Source organism: Protopterus annectens, chromosome 9.part0 (genome assembly GCF_019279795.1).
Source record: "Protopterus annectens isolate FY-2018-M chromosome 9.part0, PAN1.0, whole genome shotgun sequence".
NCBI classification, from domain to species: domain Eukaryota; kingdom Metazoa; phylum Chordata; order Ceratodontiformes; family Protopteridae; genus Protopterus; species Protopterus annectens.
This window is the reverse complement of record NC_056743.1, coordinates 1,037,583,208-1,037,605,439: the sequence shown is the minus strand read 5'-3', so window position 1 is coordinate 1,037,605,439 and position 22,232 is coordinate 1,037,583,208.

The following is a 22,232-nucleotide window of genomic DNA, read 5'->3' as shown; positions in this document are numbered from 1 at the left end:
GAGCTTATAGTGCCTGCTTTTCTCCAAAGTTGTATTTCAAGGTGAATGACATCAGCAACCTTGCTAAAGTAGGGCAATAGGAGGTGTAGTGACTGTGAATGGCCTCAAAAGCATTGCTCCCTACACACACACACACCGAGGTCTGCAGTTGTCATGTCTGGGATTAGAACTCCTGTCTTACTAGAAGATCACACTATAGCATTACACAGTTATAGCACACGCTACAGAGTTATAGGGCTAATCTTACTCCAAAGTTGTATTTCAAGGTGAATGACATCAGCAACCTTGGTAAAGAAGGGTAATGGGAGGTGTAGTGACTGTGAATGGTCTCAAAAGCATTTTTCCAAACATACAGAGTTTTACAGTTGCCATGTCTGGGAATAGAACTCCTACCTAACTAGTACATCACACTACAGCATTACACAGTTATAGCACATGCCACAGAGCTTACATAGTTAGCATTTCTCCAAAGTTGTATTTCAAGGTGAATGACACCAGCAGTCTTGCTACAGTAAAGCAATGGGAGGTGTATTGACTGTAAATGGCTTCAATAGCATTGTTCCCTACACACACGCACACACACACACACACACACACACACACACACACACACACACACACACACACACAGTTTCACAGTTGCTATGTCTGGGATGAGAACTCCTACTTAACCAGTACATCACACTATAGTATTACGCAGTTATAGCATGCACCACAGAGCTAATAGGGTTAACCTTTCTCCAACGTTGTATTTCAAGGTGAATGACATCAGCAGGCTAGCTAAACTAGGACACTGGGGATTGCAGTGTGTGTGAATGGGTCATAAACCATTCCTCTGGAAACACACACACAGACAACACTCAATATCACACACAACTTTACATTTGACAGGACTCTGTAAACAACTGCTAGATGAATAATGACATGTACTGTCATGTGACACAATTATCACAAGCACCACAGACACTATAGTGCTGAGGGCTACCAGAAGCAAATGTCTACAGTGATAGACATTGGCAGATCATGTGATATTGACCAATTGGATGTGTGGTGGGTGGGACAGACCTCATGTTGGGAAGCTGTTTGCCACTGTCTGTCTCTCTCATCCCCAGATCTATGTTTGTGTATGTTTGACCTATTATAGTGTGTTGTGTTAGGATATATGTGTGTATTCCTAGTCGATGTGTGTGCAAAGCATGACTGGTGTGCAATGTGGAGTGTGTGCACAGACATCTGCGACTGACAGATATGTATGGTCCACTGTTGTTGCCAGACATGGGCTTCATTTCCGTAAGTGTGGGAACATGCCCAGTATGACCCTTCTGTATCTTGTTGTCAGGCATGGGCTTCATTTCTCTAAGTATGGGAGCATGCCCAGTATGACCTTCTGTACTGAATGTGTGAATCCATTCCAGGTTGGATGTACTCCAATGCAGGCATTTGTATTCTACACCTACAGCTAGCAACCTGTTTCTGCAGGATATCTGTAGATAGGTTGACAATATGGGGTGACAATGGGCAAAGGATAGTGGGATACTGTAACTAATTGTGTCTGTGCTGCTTCTGCTACATGGTTTTGGTGTTAGCAGAGATATTCAGACATATGTACGGTTTTACACTGTGATGTATTATGCCATCAACTACTGACAGATATACATATTTGCTCGCAGTAATTTCTTGGGGAATACATGATGAATGAAGCTGTGTCCAGTATTTTGGTCTGCAGCCTACATATTCTTGCACAATCATGCCATTCTGGTGGGGGAGCTGCAGACACTTGCTGATGGGTCTGTGTAAATGGTCCAGCACCTTGGTACTGTGGTGTCTGGGGATCTCATGCTTGTACATCTATCGACGTGGCAGAAGGCCATATTCTGCTGTGGCCATACCGCTCAGCTATACAGATTCACACAGGTTACCCAGAGGCAGGGCTTATATATCATTACCCCTTCACATTGTGGTTTACGAGCAGGTTTGTAGCCACCCATTCCTGTGTTTGCAGGCAGGGATAGTATGGGCACACATCAGAGTTTCAGACTTCTTACACTCCATGACATCCATGCTTCTACCCTCCCCCATATTCTATCCTCTTCCTAACGTTATGCAAGTGATATCTGATAGTATCCCTATAGTTATCACTTCATCCCAGCAGTATTTAGAGGTTGGTCCACAGTACATGCAGTAGGACATGGTGGACATGCTACTGGGATTTGTTGACATGGCCTTGCATTTGTGTTCTGTGGACTGCGTTATGTCGTTATTTGGGACTCCATGTGATAACATACATTGGCAGTACAGGTGAGACACAGGCCTTTGACAAAGGACTTTAGGGCATTTGGTAGTGATGCAGGCCATCTGTAACAGGCCAGTGCATTCTGCCACTCCTACAGTCCCAGGCTGCAAGCCACTGTATTCCCCTGGGGTGACAGGGTAGGTATGCAGGGTGTTAATGGCAATAGTTTCTGCCTTTAGTAATCCATTGGTATGGATTCTGGCAGGGTGCTGCTTACAGCTAGGGATACACCTGCATTGGACACCTCTTCAGCATGCTGCATTCTGTGGGTATTCCCATACAGAAGTGGGGGTCATATTGTACTCATTCCCAACAGCAGGGATATGACCTGTGAGGAACCTGTGGTTGATGGTGGGGTGAACTGAGTGCATGTGTGCTACGGAAGCTACTTGCAGCTGACTCACAAATATATGTGGGCCACTCCCCTTATGCTGGTTTGTGTGGGGACATCAGTGGTTTCTCAGTATTTCATAACTGTGCCTTTTGTGGTCTGACAGTGTTTGGCCAGACTACATCAGTATTCCATACTACACAGACAACTAATGTGCTGCTAACCTGTATGTACAATTCCAAAGGTGTATCCATTTGACAGTAACATTTTATACACTCTCTGTCTAGGGTACTTCCGCTTGTATACTGTGTGTATGTCTGGGCTCACATTAATGCCATGTCCATCTTTCAGATGGTGACAGATATTATATCTGAGCAATTAGTATTGATTACTGCTGGACTGGGTCTTGCTGAGATGCATTGTGTTTGGCACTGCAGTTGTTAGAACTTGGCCCTGTCATCACCAGTACTGGCCATTGGCCACCGAGACACAACCCTCCATGTCTACAAGCTGACCACTTTCACACAATATGCAACACAGAACAACCTAACACACAGAGGCCTGCATATTGTATACATTCAACAATCTATCCTGCTAATTTGGCCAGCTCCAGATAATCTGTGCTCCACTGTTATTATACCCACACGTACATGTTACTACATTTCTATGTAGGATTGTGTGTGTGGGGGGGGGGCACACCTGACAACTATAAACATTTGCTATGACCGTACTGGTATTTCAGGTACTCTGCTGGCTTCTATTTCATTCTGTATTCTGACCTATCATGCAGACTACAGGCATATCAGTGTAGTACAGATGTTAAGTTTTATTGACCTAACATTTCAGTTTCAGACTTTTTACCCTTCAGAAATGAGATCCCACTGCCTGACCTGTTGTAGTCTGTCTGTGTAGATCTGGAGGAGGGCTGTTCTCCATTACCATCAATCAGAGGACTTAGCACAGCCTTTCTTTGTGGTCATCTACACCTGTCCTGCTGGCTGAGACTGTTGTTGGGTATATGAGCCTGTATGACATGCATGTGCATGTCCTATGGACACACATTTGGGCCACCACATGTCCTGCAGTGGGATTTGTCACCTTGTCTAGTATTGCCTACTATGTTGACACCAGTATTTGTTATGGATTTCATGCTGCCCATATAGGTGTCTACTATCTGCTGCCATCCCATTCAGCCACCCGATTCCCTTGCATGCTCTCACATCCGTACCATAGATACAAGTAGCAGAACATACTACTCCATTCAGCAATTGATAATGAGAGTGACTTACCTTGTAGCTGTGCCAGTATTGAGGATGGTGCTGGAGGGTTGACTATGTCGGATGCACATAATACACTCCCTGTACATGATTAAGCACAGGTAGTGTCATGTTTGGCATCCCTTTTACTGTATGTGTGAGTCAGAGAGAGGTGTCATCCCCCTGGGTTCCTTCAGTGTCAGTGTATGTGCTATGCGTTGCCTCTTTGCCAAAGCATGGGCATACTGGGCATGCCTCCTTCTGCTTACAGGGGCAGGCTCAGGTTGTTCCTCTTCCGAGTCACTCTGTGCCTATGCTGGGCTTGGCAATGGTGGGGGGCTGTGTGGCCCTGCCCCATACTGTTCCTACTGCAGCTGTTTCCACAGGATCATACTGTGTAGCATGGCACATACAATGACAATTTGGGTACATGTAGCTGGAGAGTACTGCAAGGCTCCACCTATGTCCAGCCACAGGAACCATGACTTGAGCATCCCAAACACATGCTCTATTATGATTCTGGTTTGTGCGTGTGCCTCATTATGGAGTTCTTGTTCGGCTGTGTGTGCATTTCTGATGGGTGTCATCAGCCACGGCTCCAGTGTGTAACAGCTGGGCTGCTGCATGTGTAGTTGGTTGATTCTGATACATTTCACCTACCAGCTATGCTAGCTCTCCTTGATTACTTTCCTACTGCTGTTTTCCCTTTCCATTGCCTTCCTGTTTAAGCCCCGAAGCGTGCCATGCATACCCAGTGCTCACATGTGAACAGAGCTGCTATTTCCTGGTTTTTATTTTTGCTTTTTTTTTTTTGTTTAAAACCTGGTGCAAAAAAATGCACAAACACATTTACGCAATGTAAACACCTTTTAGCAGAAAAAGGCCCTCCTTGGCCACGAGCATACTATGCATTTCTTCGTGTAAGACAATACAGCCTTAACACACCACCTGCCTTAGCTGTGCTTAGATGAGGGTAAACACGGGCCATAGAGCTCCAATAAGCTTACAAAATGCATGACACACACCCTTATGCAGTCATCTAGCTCTTAGGCTTAAACCATAGTATTACTGCACCTACACAGTTGGGTGAAAGCTAGCACTCAGGGGAAATCTGTGATTCAGTATCAGTGCCCTCATTGCATTGGATTGACTGCTAATGCATGGTTACAAAACCAACCATCAGCTTTCCCCTTTAGCAACCACTATTCCATGGTCTTGTTGTATTATACATGCCATTGACTATTATGGCAAAAGTATGATTTTGGTTTAAAAGCTTATTTCCTGCTTTTTTTCTTACTTTCAGGCCGATCCCATTTGCGTACCGCTGCCCTACGCTTAAACGTCTGAAATCGGCCAAAAAAATAAAAGTTATTTTTTATAATTTTGAAACTATTTTTCATGCCTAAGGCCATATATTTGGCCATTGGCATAACTAACCCTTATAATACATGCTTTTTTATGAGCTGTCGTGCCTCCATTTTGTGGTTTGCAGAAATGTATTTGGCTGCTGGCTGAATACATTTCTGCAGTCTCACTATTCCTGCACTGATGCCTGCCTGCTTCCCGGATCACTAATTCACCTCATCTACATGGTTTTCACCAGCAAATGAGGTAATTAGCATACAGGGGCTGTGTCCATGGAGGAATACTGCAGGATCCCTCGTGCACGTATTGGGAGCTTGTTCCTGGATCTATTGGTGGCCATATTGCCTCCAGCAGCTCTTGCACTAATCCTGCACACTATGCAGAGCTTGGTGAATCCTGGGGTAAGAGAAATAAAATGAGGAATAGGAGCGATAGGATGTATATAGGTATTAGAGGAGTTGGAGCTGAAATTATTAGCCAGGTGAGCAGCATGTGCAAAGCCAGAATTTTGGGAGGAATATTTTAGGTGCAGCTCAAATAAATGAAAGTTATGTATTGCCCTGATTGGCAAAGGGATTGTATTCTAGACTTTTGCTTTACAGTGCGAGTATACATTTTGGCTCTAGTATTTGTAAGGCTTATGGATGTCAAGTAGATTTTTGTCAGAAGATCAAAGGTGATGATTTGGGAGATAGTGACAGAGAATTGTATTTAATGCTGAGCAAGAAGTGGGATTATGTATCACTTTATGCGTTAAGAAAAGTTGGGTATAATTTAGCTGATGTGATCATTCTAGCCAGTTTAGAGTTTTTACAGCAGAACAATGATGTGTTCTGTGACTTGCATTAGCTACAAATCTTGCTACTTTGTTCTAGTTTAGATTTTACGGTGTCCTGAAGGTTAGTCAAGATGGGAGAACTATATAATAGAGAGAGGAGAAAGTTTGTCATGGCAAGAGTGACTCTAATGGCTGAATTAAGGAATTTTATGGCTCTACAGAGCATTCCTTTTTTGTTATTTTTATATATTGCTTTGTATGTGGTAGTCATATTTGAAGATGTCAGCTAGTGTAACCCCAGCAGTTTTGTATAGGGCACTACTTCAAATGGAGTCTTGTTTAGGGATATGATTTTAAAGTTAAGTTTCTCATGGGTAAGTGATTGTTTTTTTTTTTGGCTTAAGAAGGATTTGGTGGTTAGAAAGCCAGTTTTCAATATAATTAAAAGCATGTTGTGTAATCTTTTCTAAGTTTCCTAGATTGTCTGAGAGGCTGATAAAGTGGGATCATTTTCACACTGTACAAGGGATGCATATTGCATAGAAATATGAAAATTGTTTATAAAGATATTAAATAGATCCCTGCAGGCGAAATGTCAAGGCCAGAACCTGGACTGGGCCAGAAAATACTGACTTTGGAGGGAAAAGTACTAAAGCCAGTGAAGGCAACATTGGCACCAACTATGTTGCAAATGATAAAATAATCAACAAATTGGGCATCAGCCTAGGAAGATGAATTAGCAGTGGCAAAACACCTGATTCTATTCTTCTCATGGTCAGTGCCAAAAGGTATACACTGATAAGGAAAAGTCATTAATCGTTCTCTGTACAGCCATTTTGGGAAAAGGGTCCCCTATTCATTAGTGAACGCCCTTGTTTGAAATAGTAACCAGCATTTTTTCTGTGCAAGAAGCACAGTTTAACAAGCTTCCCATAGTCAGAATCCAAAATGACAAGAGTTGGGCATGCTTTGTTACTGGGACCTCTTCATTGTGGCTTCCATAATTAATTTCAATACTCTGTCAGAAGATGATACAGCACCCCTTCGCCAGCAGAAAAGGAAGCATCAGTAATATCAGGGAAGCATATTTTTCTGCTACATGAGAAGCAGAATGTGAAGAAGATTTTTCTACAAGCAGGCAAACTTGCTGAGCCATAGCAAAGGGTGGAGAACTACAACTGGACACATTAGGCAGGGGTTGGAAATGGACTACTATAGTGGACCTCAAAGATTTATAATGAGACTACCACTATTTAGCAAAAAGACAGATAGAGGCTATATTTTACAAAGTAACAGTAATGTCACAAAACTAATTTTAGAATTACAAGTCCTAGTACTATATAGGTCACTTGAACACACTGCAGAACGGATGTTGGGTCCTGAACACTGTATCTTTAGTTTATAATATAGAATAAATACTAAGCTCTAACACTGAAATACTAACAGCACAGAGCTAAACTTTAGGGTCAGAGAGGCTGGGCACTAAAAACAGTAGCTAGGGTTATTTACCACAGAATAATTGCCATTCCTTAGGACATAATTGCTAGTGTGTAGAGTCACAGGTGTCTGCGCAACTTAAGATGTTTACAAATACCACAGAACAGTCACAGAGCACTTGCCACAATAGATATATAATCTGAAAGAAGAGCAACCACTTAATAATAGCAGTGAAGAAGACAGTAGTGCACACACCAGAGCAATTTCTAGGCACTAGTCCCTAAATAGTGCACTCAACTAAAAGGCAATACACTGTACAATTAGTAAGATTGCAGCAACATTTCAATTTATCTCAGTGCTTGGCTGGACACACAATTCCAGTACAAGAGATAGAATACAATGCACATTGGAAAAAGTAGGAGAGAAATTAAGTGGGGTTTGAAAAGAATAGCCAGTGCCATGGCATAGAGGGCTAAGGTTCTGACTCCTCCAAGTATACAGTGCATTCTTTTCTAGTTGACTGCATCATTTAGGGACCAGTAATCAACTTCGGTGTCTGAAATACTGGCAAGAAGGGTATGCACTTTGGCACATCTTATGGTTGAATCCTGGCGGAATGCCCACAGAGGCATTGTTCTAAATGGAAAAATGCAGCAGAGATTGACTGAGTCAAATTGGAAGCAGGAAAATACACCAGCATGGCCCCGTTGCTATTCTGTTCCTGGATGTGTATGGGTTTGCGTAGAGAATAGAAGTTAGGGCATAAAGAGAAAAAAAAACTCCTTGGCCACAATATGGGGATGCAACAGATGTCTCGGTTTCCTCACCAGCCCTGACAATGGTTTGGAAAAAGAATGGGGGGGGAGGACATTCTGGTAAACCTGGTGGCCAAGAAGAGGCCCTGGGAGAGCCAATAGCTGCAAGGGCCAAAAAAAAGGTTGCCAAGAATTATGAGTAGTGGTAATCTGACTATGGGCACACCTGTCTATGACTAATGTCTTTCTCACTGCAGCAAGGCACAGATATGAATCAATGGCCCTTTGCTCCTTCTCTCACAGGCATGAACTGATAGCACTAATCCCAAGTTGGTTCTGGAGAACTGGATTGTAGGTTCTTTGGCAATTGGCAGTCTTTCTCAGATGTTGCAGGGGTATTTAGGCTTGTTACACCCTTTTCTGGTTGATGTCCTGCACGGCACAAAAGACACCAAGCTGCATAACAGTAACAGTCCAAGCTGAAAGTGAAGAGGCTTCCACTGACATGACAATCAGACCAGTCAAGGAAATCCCATAATAAATGCCCAGTCACAGGCAGTCAGGATCAATGTCTCTCTGCTCCTTCTCTCACCAGGATTAAAACAACAGCACTAATCATATGCTGTCATCTACAAAACAGTTTCAGGCTTTACAGAGCTCAGTGATTTCTATGCAGGATAGAAAACAATGTCTTCCTGCTACTTCTCAAACAAGGTGTGAAACAGAAGCACTAATTCCAAGCTGTTTCTTGAAAAGAGGTTCACAGGCTCTCAAGTCATTGGTAATCTTGTCACAGGTGTTGCAGATTTAAAAAGTAAGCCAGAAAAAAGGAGTTAATGCTCTATGTATTGAAGTGTGCATTAAACAGCTAGGAAGATAAGCAAGTGAGAGTAGCTAAAGTTTCAACAGGTAAAGGAGGCCCTTTCAATTTGATGCTGAAGTGCTCATCAGTATGAGCAGCTGAAGTGCAGCTAGGAGAAGCTTCCAAAGTCAAAGTTGCATTAGTGGTGGGCATCTCAAGAGCCACTGTATTTAAAAGCACAACAGGAACAGGGTGGGTGATAGCCATAAAGTAGCAACAGTCACAGAGCACTGGCAGTGCCTAAATAGATGCACCTGCTAAATTATGGAAAACTGCTTTATCCTTTTGTGCAAATAACTGAACATTTGCAAAAAAACTGATTATGCAGTGTAAAAAAGTTTTTTATATGAAAATACTGTGTTCTTCAGAATGTGAAATTGTGCCTGTGCAGCCAAAAATTTTAAAAAGTGGACTTTGATTTTAGAAATTCCATTCTTTTCATATAGCCTTTGTATCTTGATTTCACACATGACTGTATTTTCTGCTTTATTCATTATTTTTCTAAGTGATTATGTACATTTTAAATATTCTGTATTTGCTTCTACAGATCTAAGCCTGACTTATCTGTATTTTCTTTTCAAAGCAGCACCTCCCACCATGCTAATGCATAAGAAGCACATAGATCACACTTACCTAGCACTGTGCAACTTGCATTCTCCAATATAATACAGCTTCTTTGTGGCTATTTAAGTCTACTTATACTTGTTGCTCCTCAAGGCATCCCATGTCCATCTAAATTATACACACTTACTTTACAAATCAACCTTCCATCAATACCACTGTCAATATTGCAGTCTCAGTACCTCAGAGGGTAATACCCTTGTCTTTGATACAGAATGCTGTGAGTTTTATTCCCACCCCAGGTAGATGAATTTTTTTTCCAGTATTAATACTGCTATATAAATTAATAGGTGTGTTGCACTCCTCAGTTTGCCATCCTTCAAATAAGACATACAGAGGCCCTATCTTCCTGAGTTGCTAGTAACTCAGATTGACGTACAAGATCCCACAGCACTTGTTGAAAACAGTAAGAGTACTTTAATTATAATATCAAAAAGAAATACTTCAAGGTAAAAACATCTGTGTACCCCTAGACATTTACAGTTGCACTTAATTTTAAATAGTTTTTTTCTTAAAACTTGCATATTTTCTGTCCTTGACCTAGCACTCTTGTGTGGGGTCATTTACTGCACTGTTATAACTTGATATTACTTGTGAACCTCTGCTATCTCTGTAAAAACAAAACAAAAAAAATCTTGCTTTTTTCCCACTTTTCTGAGAGTTAAAAAAGTTCAGTTACAGGCTTGCTGTTCCTGAACTGTTTGAAAGTTTCTGTGAGGCCATTTTTGCTTGGGCTGAAGGAGGGTCTCTGTGTTTATCAGTGGCAGTGACTAACATTGAGCAGCTTCCCTGCCCCCCGGAGAGGTGGTTACTGACTTGAAACTGTAGTTTTATTGGCCACTAGGGGTCATTTCCATAACTCCTTCATCTTCCTCTCTTAAAACCTAGTTGCCTCGTGGTTTGAGCGTCTTTTCAGGCTTGTTGGCTGTTGGTGAAGCACCCTCCAAGAGGAAAAACGCTGAGAGAAGAAGGAGCCACTTTTGAGATTTTAAGTATTTTTCTCTGTTTATTTGCTAAGTTTTTCTGCATAGCTGCCTAGCTTGAGCATTTTCTGGCTTGTTAAACTTGATTTCTGTATTAGTAGCTGTATTTAGAGCACAACCAAAAGCTGTTTGCTGAATTTCCTGTTTGCACTTAATTTTAAATCGTTTTTCTTAAAACTTGCATATTTTCTGTCCTTGACCTAGCACTCTTGTGTGGGGTCATTTACTGCACTGTTATAACTTGATATTACTTGTGAACCTCTGCTATCTCTGTAAAAACAAAACAAAAAAAAAAATCTTGCTTTTTCCCACTTTTCTGAGAGTTAAAAAGTTCAGTTACAGGCTTGCTGTTCCTGAACTGTTTGAAAGTTTCTGTGAGGCCATTTTGCTTGGGCTGAAGGAGGGTCTCTGTGTTTATCAGTGGCAGTGACTAACATTGAGCAGCTTCCCTGCCCCGGAGAGGTGGTTACTGACTTGAAACTGTAGTTTTATTGGCCACTAGGGTCATTTCCATAACTCCTTCATTTGTCCTCGGAGGAGTGGTTTAGGCAGTGACTTGTGGTTTGTTGGCCAATTTGGGTCATTTCCTGTCTTTTCCAGCCCCTGCTATAAAGCACGCTTTTAGCGATTTAGCCGATTTAAGCGGAGTTGCTACCGTTGCACACTAGGGCAGCAGCGGTTAAGCAGGTTTAAACTATTCGGGCTACCTAAAGTCCACTCTTCAAATTTTCCCTTAAAACTACCTTCCTCGAACTATACTACTGATCTAATCAGCGTATCCTATAATTAAAAAGATCATCTCTACTTGACTCCAAGTAGACTATTCTCTATCTGTTAAACGTAGCACTTGCTCCTACAGTACTTATTACCTTGATACGGCACTCTTGTCATAGATAGTACCCCAAAAGGCAACCCCCATTTCTCGGTCACCCACGTCCCCGGAATCTTTTTAAAGTTTTTTGTCTATTCCTTCTAGCATGTCGAGGATCAGTTGCTAGTGTCCTCTCCTGCTCAGCTGGTGAACCTGGGAATATTGAGGCAATGTTACAATTGCCTCATGTACACAGACAACCCTCTCCTCCTCCCACAAAACACAAATACATGCGAGAGATGCAACTACGCGGCCAAACTGGAGGCTGAGCTCTCTCAACATAGGACTGGCAAGACCAGTCAGGAGGAGAAGGTTACCACACACACTATAGACCCAGTCTCACATATTACCATTACAACCTCAAATCATACACATAAACACACAAAGACATACTCGGAGGCTCTGATCAAAAATCTACCAAAACAGCAGAGGCCACCAAAGCAGACACCCAAACAACCACCACCTCAGAACACAACACCTGCAACACATAGACCTCACAGTCAGAGTGTCAAACAGTCACAGCCCTTAAGGCCAAACACAATGCCAGACACACTAGTCATTGGTGACTCCATAGTCAGACACACTGGCGTCCGCTCACCAGACTGAGTAAGGAGAAGGTCACAGTAAGCTGCCTGTCGGGCGCTAGAATCCGCCACATAACGCAAGCACTCAGGTCTCTCAACAGCAGGTACAAATATGATTCAGTCATTGTCCACGCTGGTGTAAGCGACCTGAGGCGTACCTCCTTGGACTACATGAAAAGAGACATTGAGGAGCTCTCTGATTATGTAGCCCAGACAGGTATGACCCTGACCTTGAGCAGTATCCTACCTTCACCAAGAATGATGCCACAATACAGAGATAAGATGATCAGCTTTAACAATTGGCTTAAACACTGGTGTCATTCAAAGGGGATCCAGTGTCTGTCTGCCTGGGATGACATGCTGGACAAGCCACGCTGCCAAGGGACGGCTTGCACCTGTCACCCTGGGATTCCGGATATTGGCAAAGGCTCTTGCCACCCCATAGTGCCTTTTTAGGCAAGGCTCAAATTCTAAACCTACCACCCTAGAACACAAAAAGGAAAAAACTAAGGGTAATGCTGCTCAATGCCAGAAGTCTAAATCTCAAAATGCACGCACTCGAGGCCCTTCTCAGTATGGAGAACATCGATGTCTGTGCTGTGACAGAAACCTGGTTCAAGGCTCCTGAGAGCACCCCGCGCTATCAGGTTTTACCTCATATCATGCGTTCCGCCCCAAAATCTGGACAATACCAAGAAAGGAGGGGGTATCCATATTCATCAAGGACACCCACACCTCAAGACTGGTGGCAACGCACGATGCATCGGAGACCATCCAGGTGCAATTAACCATAGGCAAGACTGCTCTGCAAATTGTAGCATGTTACAGGCCACCCTCACAAACTCAGGAACCTCACATGGCCTTCCTGAAAACACTAGAGGGATAAATGTATCACCAAACACCATCATACTAGGTGACTTCAATTACCCTAATATAGACTGGGAACACTACTCAAGCCCAAACACCCTAGCCCAAAAGTTCCTGGAATTCATAAACTCAAATGCCATGGAACAACTAGTCACTATCGACACAAGAGGAGATAACATACTTGATCTCATCATCATGAACATGGGAGCACAATGTTCAACACCGGAGGTGTACCCCTCACTGGTGAGATCAGACCACAAACTAATCTCGCTGGAGGTCCTCATCCCACCCCACCTGAAATAAAAAGACCACAGTAAAGAACTTCTCAAAGCCGACTTCACACTTCTAAAGACTAGTGTGGTCTCCTTTAAGGCCCCGAGCCGGCGGAAAACAGTACTCAAGCCGCTGAATCACTTACAAATGCCTTCTACCAGCACCTGCAGGACTGCATGGATAAGGCAATCCCAAGCAAAACAAAGACTCTTTGTACCAAAGGCAAGCGTCCAGTCTGGTGGACCCCAGCCATAAACAAACTCTACAACAAAAGGAGGAAGCTACTACAAGATAGAGCAAAATCCTTAAAAGGTAAGACACCCTTGATCACTATAAGTAAAAACTAAGAGCTCTCATAAAATCATCCAAAGCAAATTTCGAGAGAAAAATAGCTAAAGACTCAAAAGACAATCATAAGGCCTTCTTTAGCTATGTTAGAAACCTGGGAGGAAACTCCCAGATATGCTCAGAGCTAGTTCAAAATGATGTGAAGATTACTGATCCTACAGACATTGCCAACATACTGGCTGACAGGTTCAGTGCAAACTTCTCCCCTCCCCAAAGGAGAGATATCTATACCAAACGATTGCAGCCCCCAAACATCTCCAGCGCCCAAGTGAGAACTGCTCTCTCCAAAGCAAAAACACAGCATCCATGGGACCTGATGGTGTCCCCGGCTGTGTGCTCCATGAACTCAATGAGGAATTAAACCCACAGCTAGGACAGCTGTTTAATCAAAGTCTTACCTCTGGATACATACCCAGGAGTGGCGCACTGCAACTGTGATACCACTTCACAAAGGCGGTGCCTCCACCGACCCTGGAAATTACCGCCCATTAGCTTGACAAGCCTTATCTGCAAAGCCATGGAGAGGATCATAATGGACCTCATAAATAAAGACATAGGGAATTTGCAGACTTTGGATCCAACCCAGTTTGGCTTTGTCAAAGGCAGATCATGCCTTTTAAACTTGGTTGACTTTTGAAACAGTCACCAAAGCCATTGATGAGGAAAGGCAGTCCATACAGCCTACCTCGATCTGGCTAAGGCCTTCGATACAATACCCCATTCGGGTATCATTGAAAAACTCATCAGCTTAAATGTCAACCCATACATCACAAGATGGGTTGCAAACTGGCTGAGTGACAGAACCCACAGGGTCAGAGCTGCTGGCGCCATGTCAGACTCAAAGCCTGTCACAAGTGGTGTCCCACAGGGCTCAGTCCTGGGCCCACTCTTGTTTGGCATCTACTTTTCCGAAGTACAAGCAAACACAGGAGGGTTATGGCTGACAAAGTTTGCAGATGACTGCAAACTGGGCGCCATAGTAGAAAACACATCTGACACAGATATCCTTCAGAAGGGTCTCACAGAAGCGGATAACTGGTGCCAGAGCCACGGCCTAAAGTTAAATGCCAAAAATGCATAGTCATACCCTTGGGAAAAACAAGGTTACCCTAGCTACCAAATAGGTGTCAATCCACTGAGCACAGAAGAAGTTATCAGGGACCTGGGGACCCAGGTTGATAGTAGTCTGTCATTCGACACCCATGTAGCTAAAGTAGTTAGGAAGACCTTCTACATTGCCCACCTTATCATGAAGGGATTCTCATCTAGATCAAGGGAGGTCATAGTCTCCCTTTACTCATCACTCATCAGACCAATGATTGAGTACAATGCCCCATTCGGAATGTATCTGACCCGACACTTGCAGCAGCTGGAGAGGCCACAAAGTTCCTCACCAAAAGGATAAAGGGTCTCAAAAATCTGTCCTATGCTGCCCGACTGAAAGAACTCCAGCTCTATTCAGTCGCACGCTTGCTCAGAGGTGACCTTTGCCTAACATACAAGGCCATGTCAAACCCAGATTTGATGAATATGCTTCACCTCAAAAATCTAGATCCATCAGAGCCACAAGGGCGGGAGACTTAAACCTTGACACGGCTATTAATAGGACGTGCTGGAGGGATAGATTCATCACCCAAAGACTCCCTATGCTGTGGAACAAAATCCCGGTACATGTGAGGCAGAGCACCTCGCTGGCCTTGTTCAAGAGAAATCTTGACCAATGGATGGGAGATCGCAGATATACCCCAGGGATTACCTCAGTGTCACTGCTCGACAGAGGCACAGAAAAATAATGGGTATAGTTCCCCATACTAAAGGGGTGGCCTAAGCCACAAAACGATGGGCTAGGCTTGTAAATGCCCTCGGGCAGATAGCCTAGTATGAACCTATGAACCTATGAACCTATGAAAGTTACAACATAATCAGTATGCAATTCCTCAAAATATACAAAAGAAATATATACCTTTTCTTAACATATAAAAACATAGATGTTGTCATCTTTTATACCCCCACCCTTTTTGCCATGGTCATTTCTTTATACACCCAATAATGCGTACCATATCCCACTTTTTATTAAATAGTACTTCTTTTGTTTTTGCTTCCCATATACAAAAACTATTGGCCATGCACTTTTTATCTCTTTGGTCTATTTCATTTGTATAATATCTGGGATTTTAAATGAAAGTTATGTATTGACCATAATGTAAGATCCATTTTGTCTGATTACCATCTGGTTTAAATGTTGGATCTGACCTCATTGCTGACTTCAAACCTCCATCAGATCCAGAGCTCTGACTCCTTCCCTACCCATAATTTCATAGACTCTACTTTAGATGCTCAGAATGAGTTTGCCCTCCATTAGTAGTGATATATAAAAAAATTCTACATAAAAAGAACCATCTTAAAGAAAAAGAAGTTATGTACTCACCATAACATTCCATGTTAGTTGTCTACCTCGCCATTCATTCTTACATTGATGGCTTGGAACTGATAGTCGGCTCCGACTTGGCCGAATACATAGCTGAAAGTCTCAAACTTGGCTCGTGGCAAGAATGTACCCCATGATGCAGTGGTGTAATTCACCAGATCTTGTTTCTGCTACTACCCAATAAAGTGTAATGAACCATATATATATATATATATATATATATATATATATGTATATATATATATATATATATATATATATATATATATATGTATATATATATATATATATATATATATATATATATATATATATATATATATATATATATATATATATATAAAATCTATATATGTACTCAAAATATATGTACTAACTCCACTGAAGCAAGGAACTCCAGAAGGAGTATAAAGATCCACCAGGTCCACAAGGAGTCCTTAGTCGGGGGAAGGAAGGGGGGTTCGTAAGAACAAATGGCAAGATGGACAACAAACATGGAATGTTATGGTGAGTACATAACTTCTTTATGTTATATTGTCCTATCTCGCCTTCATTCTTACATTGATGGGACAGCGTCCCTAGCACCTTTTTACTGGGTGGCTAACGAAAGTACACCTTTAAGCACAGTGGACTCAAAGGAGGCCCTGTCACTGGAGGCCAAATCTTCTTTGTAATGCATCATAAATGTATGAGGGGTTCAGGGGCGCTGGAACCATAGAGCGAGGGGGGAGGTCTCCCCTCCCCTTTCATCCATATCTCCCAACTGTCCCGAATTATTTCTTTATTTTCGTTTTTCATGTTTTAGCTGACGTCATCGCATGCATGATGACTTCAGCTCATCAGGGCTACCAGCCTGTCAGAGTTGAGCTCGCGACGCATGTATTTCTGGGTTTCCGGCTGATTTTAAATGCTTTTTGTGAGCGGGAAGGGAATGGATGGATGGTTTTATTTAACTGCTGCTGCTTATTTATGCTGCCTGGGTGAAACCTGCTGCTTCTCAGAGGACTGAGGATGGAGTCTGGACTGGGAGACATAATTATTTTCAGAGTGAGTAAGCTGCTGCTGCTAGGTGAACACAGACTGGTGTGTGTGTGTGTGTGTGTGTGTGTGTGTGTGTGTGTGTGTGTGTGTGTGTGTGTGTGTGTGTGTGTGTGTGTGTGTGTGGACACTGCAACTTCTCGAGAATCGGCTTAGTCACCCTGTTTCCCTCTGCCACTTTCATACTCAAGGAATACAGACTTGTGAAGGACCTTTTCAACTTATTAATGGATTAAGTGGTTATTCCAGCCAAAGCAGTGCTAACTCTTGTCTAAAAAATGTTCGTAATTATTAAGGAATCATTATTTAGGTGTGTTGTCTACATAGTCTGAAAAGGGTCAAGTTAAAAACATTGTTTTACAAGTTTGTATCACTATACCTGCGAACACAGGTGCAGAGCAGGGAGGCACTACAGCTTCCAAGTACTGCAGAAGTGACAGGTTTGTAGATATTAAAATTAAAACAAACATTTAAAGTGCCTATCTGCTTTTGATGCAGTAGAAGTACTATAATGCAAATTTCATTTTGTACAGTGCTATTTAAAATAGGCACACAGATTCTGTGCATAATGTAGCATTTTTAAATTCATCTCCTTAACTGGAGAACAGTGACAGGTAGTAATGTCTTAGAAGAGCCTGTGAAGTAGTGGGTGATATTTTACTCTGGCTCCTTGACTCTATACTGAGCTGATCTTTTCTGCTCCCTAGTGTTAGTGTTACCATTTCATACCATGGATATTTTGGCCAAGATCTGGGTCTATATCATATAGCTGACATATGGCAATGTCAGACAAGTAACTGTGTGTTATTTACAGCAGTTAGTTAAGTAACAAAATTAGTTCTGAATAGTATTGTAAGTCAACAGCACTTGCACAACACTAACTTCATGCAGTTCTTAGGAGCACATCTCCAGTTTCTGGCTTTATGGCATCACAAAACATTTTAACATGGGATTGATCTCACTTGTTAGCAGTACTGGGAGATGGAAGTGATTAGTTTGACAGACTGCATGGACAAATAACAGCCGGTTCCATTTATTTTTGTATGGTGTTGTTCTGAAAAAAAGTGCTGTTGCTGCTGATGTGCATTTTCTACTCAAGTAAAATTCTGTGTGTCTGGCAAGTGAGTTAGGTATCTATCTATTGGGAATTTGTAGTTGGAGCCTGACAGTTGCTATTTAATTTCTTGTGGTATATGCATTTCTCCTGCCTATTTCTATGCCTACCTTTTTCTTTCCTTAAAATGTCGTAACATAGGATATATAGTCCCATCATTGTAGTTTCATCATGAAGATTCTTGATGGTGTTCCCTTAAAGGCATTGCTGGATGCGGATATTTATGTAGCTGAACAGTACATAACTCAGAACATCTGCTGACTTCAATATGCTTTTACTGCGTGACTAGCTGTCTTTTTGTATCGGGTGGCATTTCCCTTTTAACCTATGAGAAAGCACATTCAAAATGTAGCATCTGGCAGATGTTGGGCAATAGCTATCCATTTTCTTTTTCTGGTGTTTGAGTTATCCATATTGCAGAGCAGATGGACATAGAACATCTGATTTCATAAAGCTATATATTTTCAGTCCTCTTACCAGGGTTATAAGTGTAGCAAAATGCAAATACTTTTTGTGTGTGTGTGTGTGTGTGTGTGTGTGTGTGTGAATGTCCCCAACAGAATACATCTGGAGGCTAGAGGTACTCAGGCTCAAACCCTGTATCTTGGGTACAGGTAAAACGAGCCTAAAGTCTCTAGCAACCATCACTTGTGAATTTATGCCTCACATTTTTGTTCTGTTCCTCTGGTTTTCAGGAGTGGTAAGACAAAGCCTTTTATTCTATCAATTTTCTAAGGTTATAAAATCAGTATTTGAAATGTGTCCCTATTTTGGGGCTATATTCCCCCATTATTGGCTTTGTTCTGTATTTTTGTGCTAAGAGGTTGAGAGCTATGGTGAGAAGTGAGAACTGAATTCACTAAATGATACGACAGCCATTTAAGTTTGTATTCCTGTGTTTCAAGAAACTGTGTTTAGCTTAGTGGTATGTTGCTCTGACTGTAGTGCATAGGGTTCTGGGTTCAAGTCTTGGCAGTGAAATGCCCAGTGGTAACACAACATTTTATGCAAGCAACTTTCCAAAATTATACAAGCAATGTTTAAAATGTGATTCTGTATTTATATATTGTGTGTAGAAGTAGACTGTTATCATGGAAATGTTCTGAATAGGGCAGTTCTGTCGTTATTGGTGCATACATTTTGCTTTATTGTCTACTGGAAAAATGTTCAAACAATAAATTTAAAATGCAATTGTGTGTGGAAGTAGACCTTTATGATGGAAATGTTCTGAATAGGGCAGTTTTGTCTTTACTGGTTAATGCCTTTTTGTTTCTTTGCCTACTGGAAAAATGTTTAAACAATAAATTTAAAATGCACTCAAACTTAAGTCTAACAAGTGTGCTGTATTATACAAGGAATATAATTTATTACAATCGGGAAAGTGAATCAAGGAATGCATACATGTATGGACGGCCCTAAAAATGTGTTTGAAAACAGCACAGAGGAAAGTGTGAAAGGCACATTTTAAGCTTTACTCTTGTTACCAAAGCAATGGATGAAGGTAAAATAGTTCACACCACATTACCTTGACCTGGCCAAGCCTTTTGACACAATCCCCTACTCAGGTGTAGTACAAAAGATAAATAATGTAGGAGCAAACACTTATATCACCACCTGCATTGTCAACTTGGCTCACAGGTTGCAGGAGATCAAAACATGGGGAGAGACCAGCCACCAATGAAATCCCCCAGGGTTCGGTGCTGAGACTTTTTCTGTTTGGCATATACATCTCAAAAGTAAAAGGAAATACCAAAGAGCTTTGGCCAGCTAAGTTTGAGATGACTGCAAACTAGGAGAAGTTATTGAATCCCCAAATGACTTAACCATCATGCAGGAAGGTTTGTCCCAAATAATCCAAACACAAACAAAAAACATCCTTCACACAAAGTAACACAGGTTGAAATCCACTGATCCAAACACAAAAAATTATTTAAAACATGAAACGAAGTGAGCGCTTTCATCTGGTATATATAACCAGACCTCTTCAGACAACTAAAAACTGCATGCACCCCACTTAAACTTAATGAGCTCAAAGAAAAGAAAAACTTTTTGTGCTAACCAAAATGCAGCTAAAAAAGCATCTCATATAAATCACTTTGTAGAATAAAAAAATACATATGTATCTGTTCTAAAATCAGAAAATTTGTCATACAATAAATAGCCTAAACCTACATGGTATGAAACATTTTTTTTTTCAATAATTTCTATTTTTATTTTTACATTAATAAATGTCACAAACAAAAACCATCTTACAACATGACCGTGTGCATATATACATACATGTACACATACATACATACACATACATACATATATATGTATATACATATACATACATACACACACACACACACACACACATATATATATATATATATACGTACATACACATATACACATATACATATGTTATACATTGATGTCAAATACCACAGGATATAGGTCGTACAGCATATCTATTTACACTATGTACATAGATGCTTCATTGTTAATTCCACAGTTATATAGACAGTATATACATTCGTAATATCCAAGTTATTATTTAATATCTGAACTTTTATGTGTTCTTTGGTTCCATTATAGTGTATTTCTAAGTTGCTGTGTGATGAATTATGCTAATATGATATTAAAGGTTTGTTCCCAAATTTCTCTGGATTTCATGTTTTTGTTTCTTTTATCTATTACTATTTTATGAGCTAAAAGGTGTTGTATAGCTACTTGTTTAAAACCCTCCCAAGAGATATTTATCATATCTAGCCATTTAAAAGCTATATACAGTTTCATTAGTAGGAAAAGTGTTAAAAGCGTATTTGCTTGTTTTCTTGGGATGTTGGGTGGAAGAATGTGTAACAGAGTGAATTCCCAAGTTAATGTTGATGTTTGATAACCCGTTTTTTGTAATTGTACCTTGAGAGAGTTCCAGAGTTTATAGACACATTTACAGCTCCAAAATACATGGATTAAGTCAGCTATATGGTCCTTACAGTGTGGGCAGAAAGGTGATTTTGATGTGTTAAATTTGTGTAGGATTGCAGGTGTAAAATAAGCATTATTACTGATCATGAGCTGAGTGTATGCTAACTTTTTGAGGGAGTAGAATCTTCAGTGTTAGATTGATTGCCTGGCTTATTTGCTGATCATCTATGGACGGTTTAATTTTTCTCCAGTAGTTAGAGAAGAAGAGGTCCTTCTGGTATTTGATTTCATTTATCATTTTATATGAATTGGTAATAGTTTTCTTTGTTGTGATAATAGTTTTCCAAAGCCTGCTACAAGTTTCTATGTCACTATTGGTCATAGTAATATTTTGGAGATAACTGGAACACAGTTCTTTGATTTGTCTTAGGATTATTATGTGTGATTTAGGGAGGTTTAAGTTGGTCCTCACTTCTTGCATTGAACAGTTAAGGTAGGGATAGATATCTTGGATTGTTTTATCTTTCAGTCTGGGAAAAGGGACTAAGTCCAGCATCTTATTGTTTATTTTTAAATTTGTTTTTTTATGAAGGGGTAGCAGTATTGTCATGGCATGTCTAAGGTTCAAGAATTGAAAGAGTTTTTGCACTAGGTTGATAGAATGTTTTAAGGACTCTATAATGTTATAAGTTTGTATTTCTTTCTGCTTCAGGAATGGAAGTGCTTTGGGATTGAAACCTAGAGCTTTAATATATCTATAATATATTGTCACCCAGAGAGGAGACCAATTTTCCATTGACGGGTTATGTTCAGCTATTCTCAATATTCTGTTAGTGTTAATGATCTAGTATATTTTAAAATCTGGTAGATTTAGTCCTCCTTTGCTTTTGGGGAGTGTTAATTTTGGATAGGAGATTCTGTTTTTTTTGGGTTCCCATATACATTTTGCTGGGAAGGTATGCATTTGTTTGAAGAATTTATTATGTATTGTTGACTGTGATGTCATGAATATATACATTAGTCTAGGTAAAATGTTCATTTTGATTATTGATACTTTGGCCAAGAATGGTAGTTTTAGGTTGTTCCATCTTTTGCAGTCTTGCATTATATTT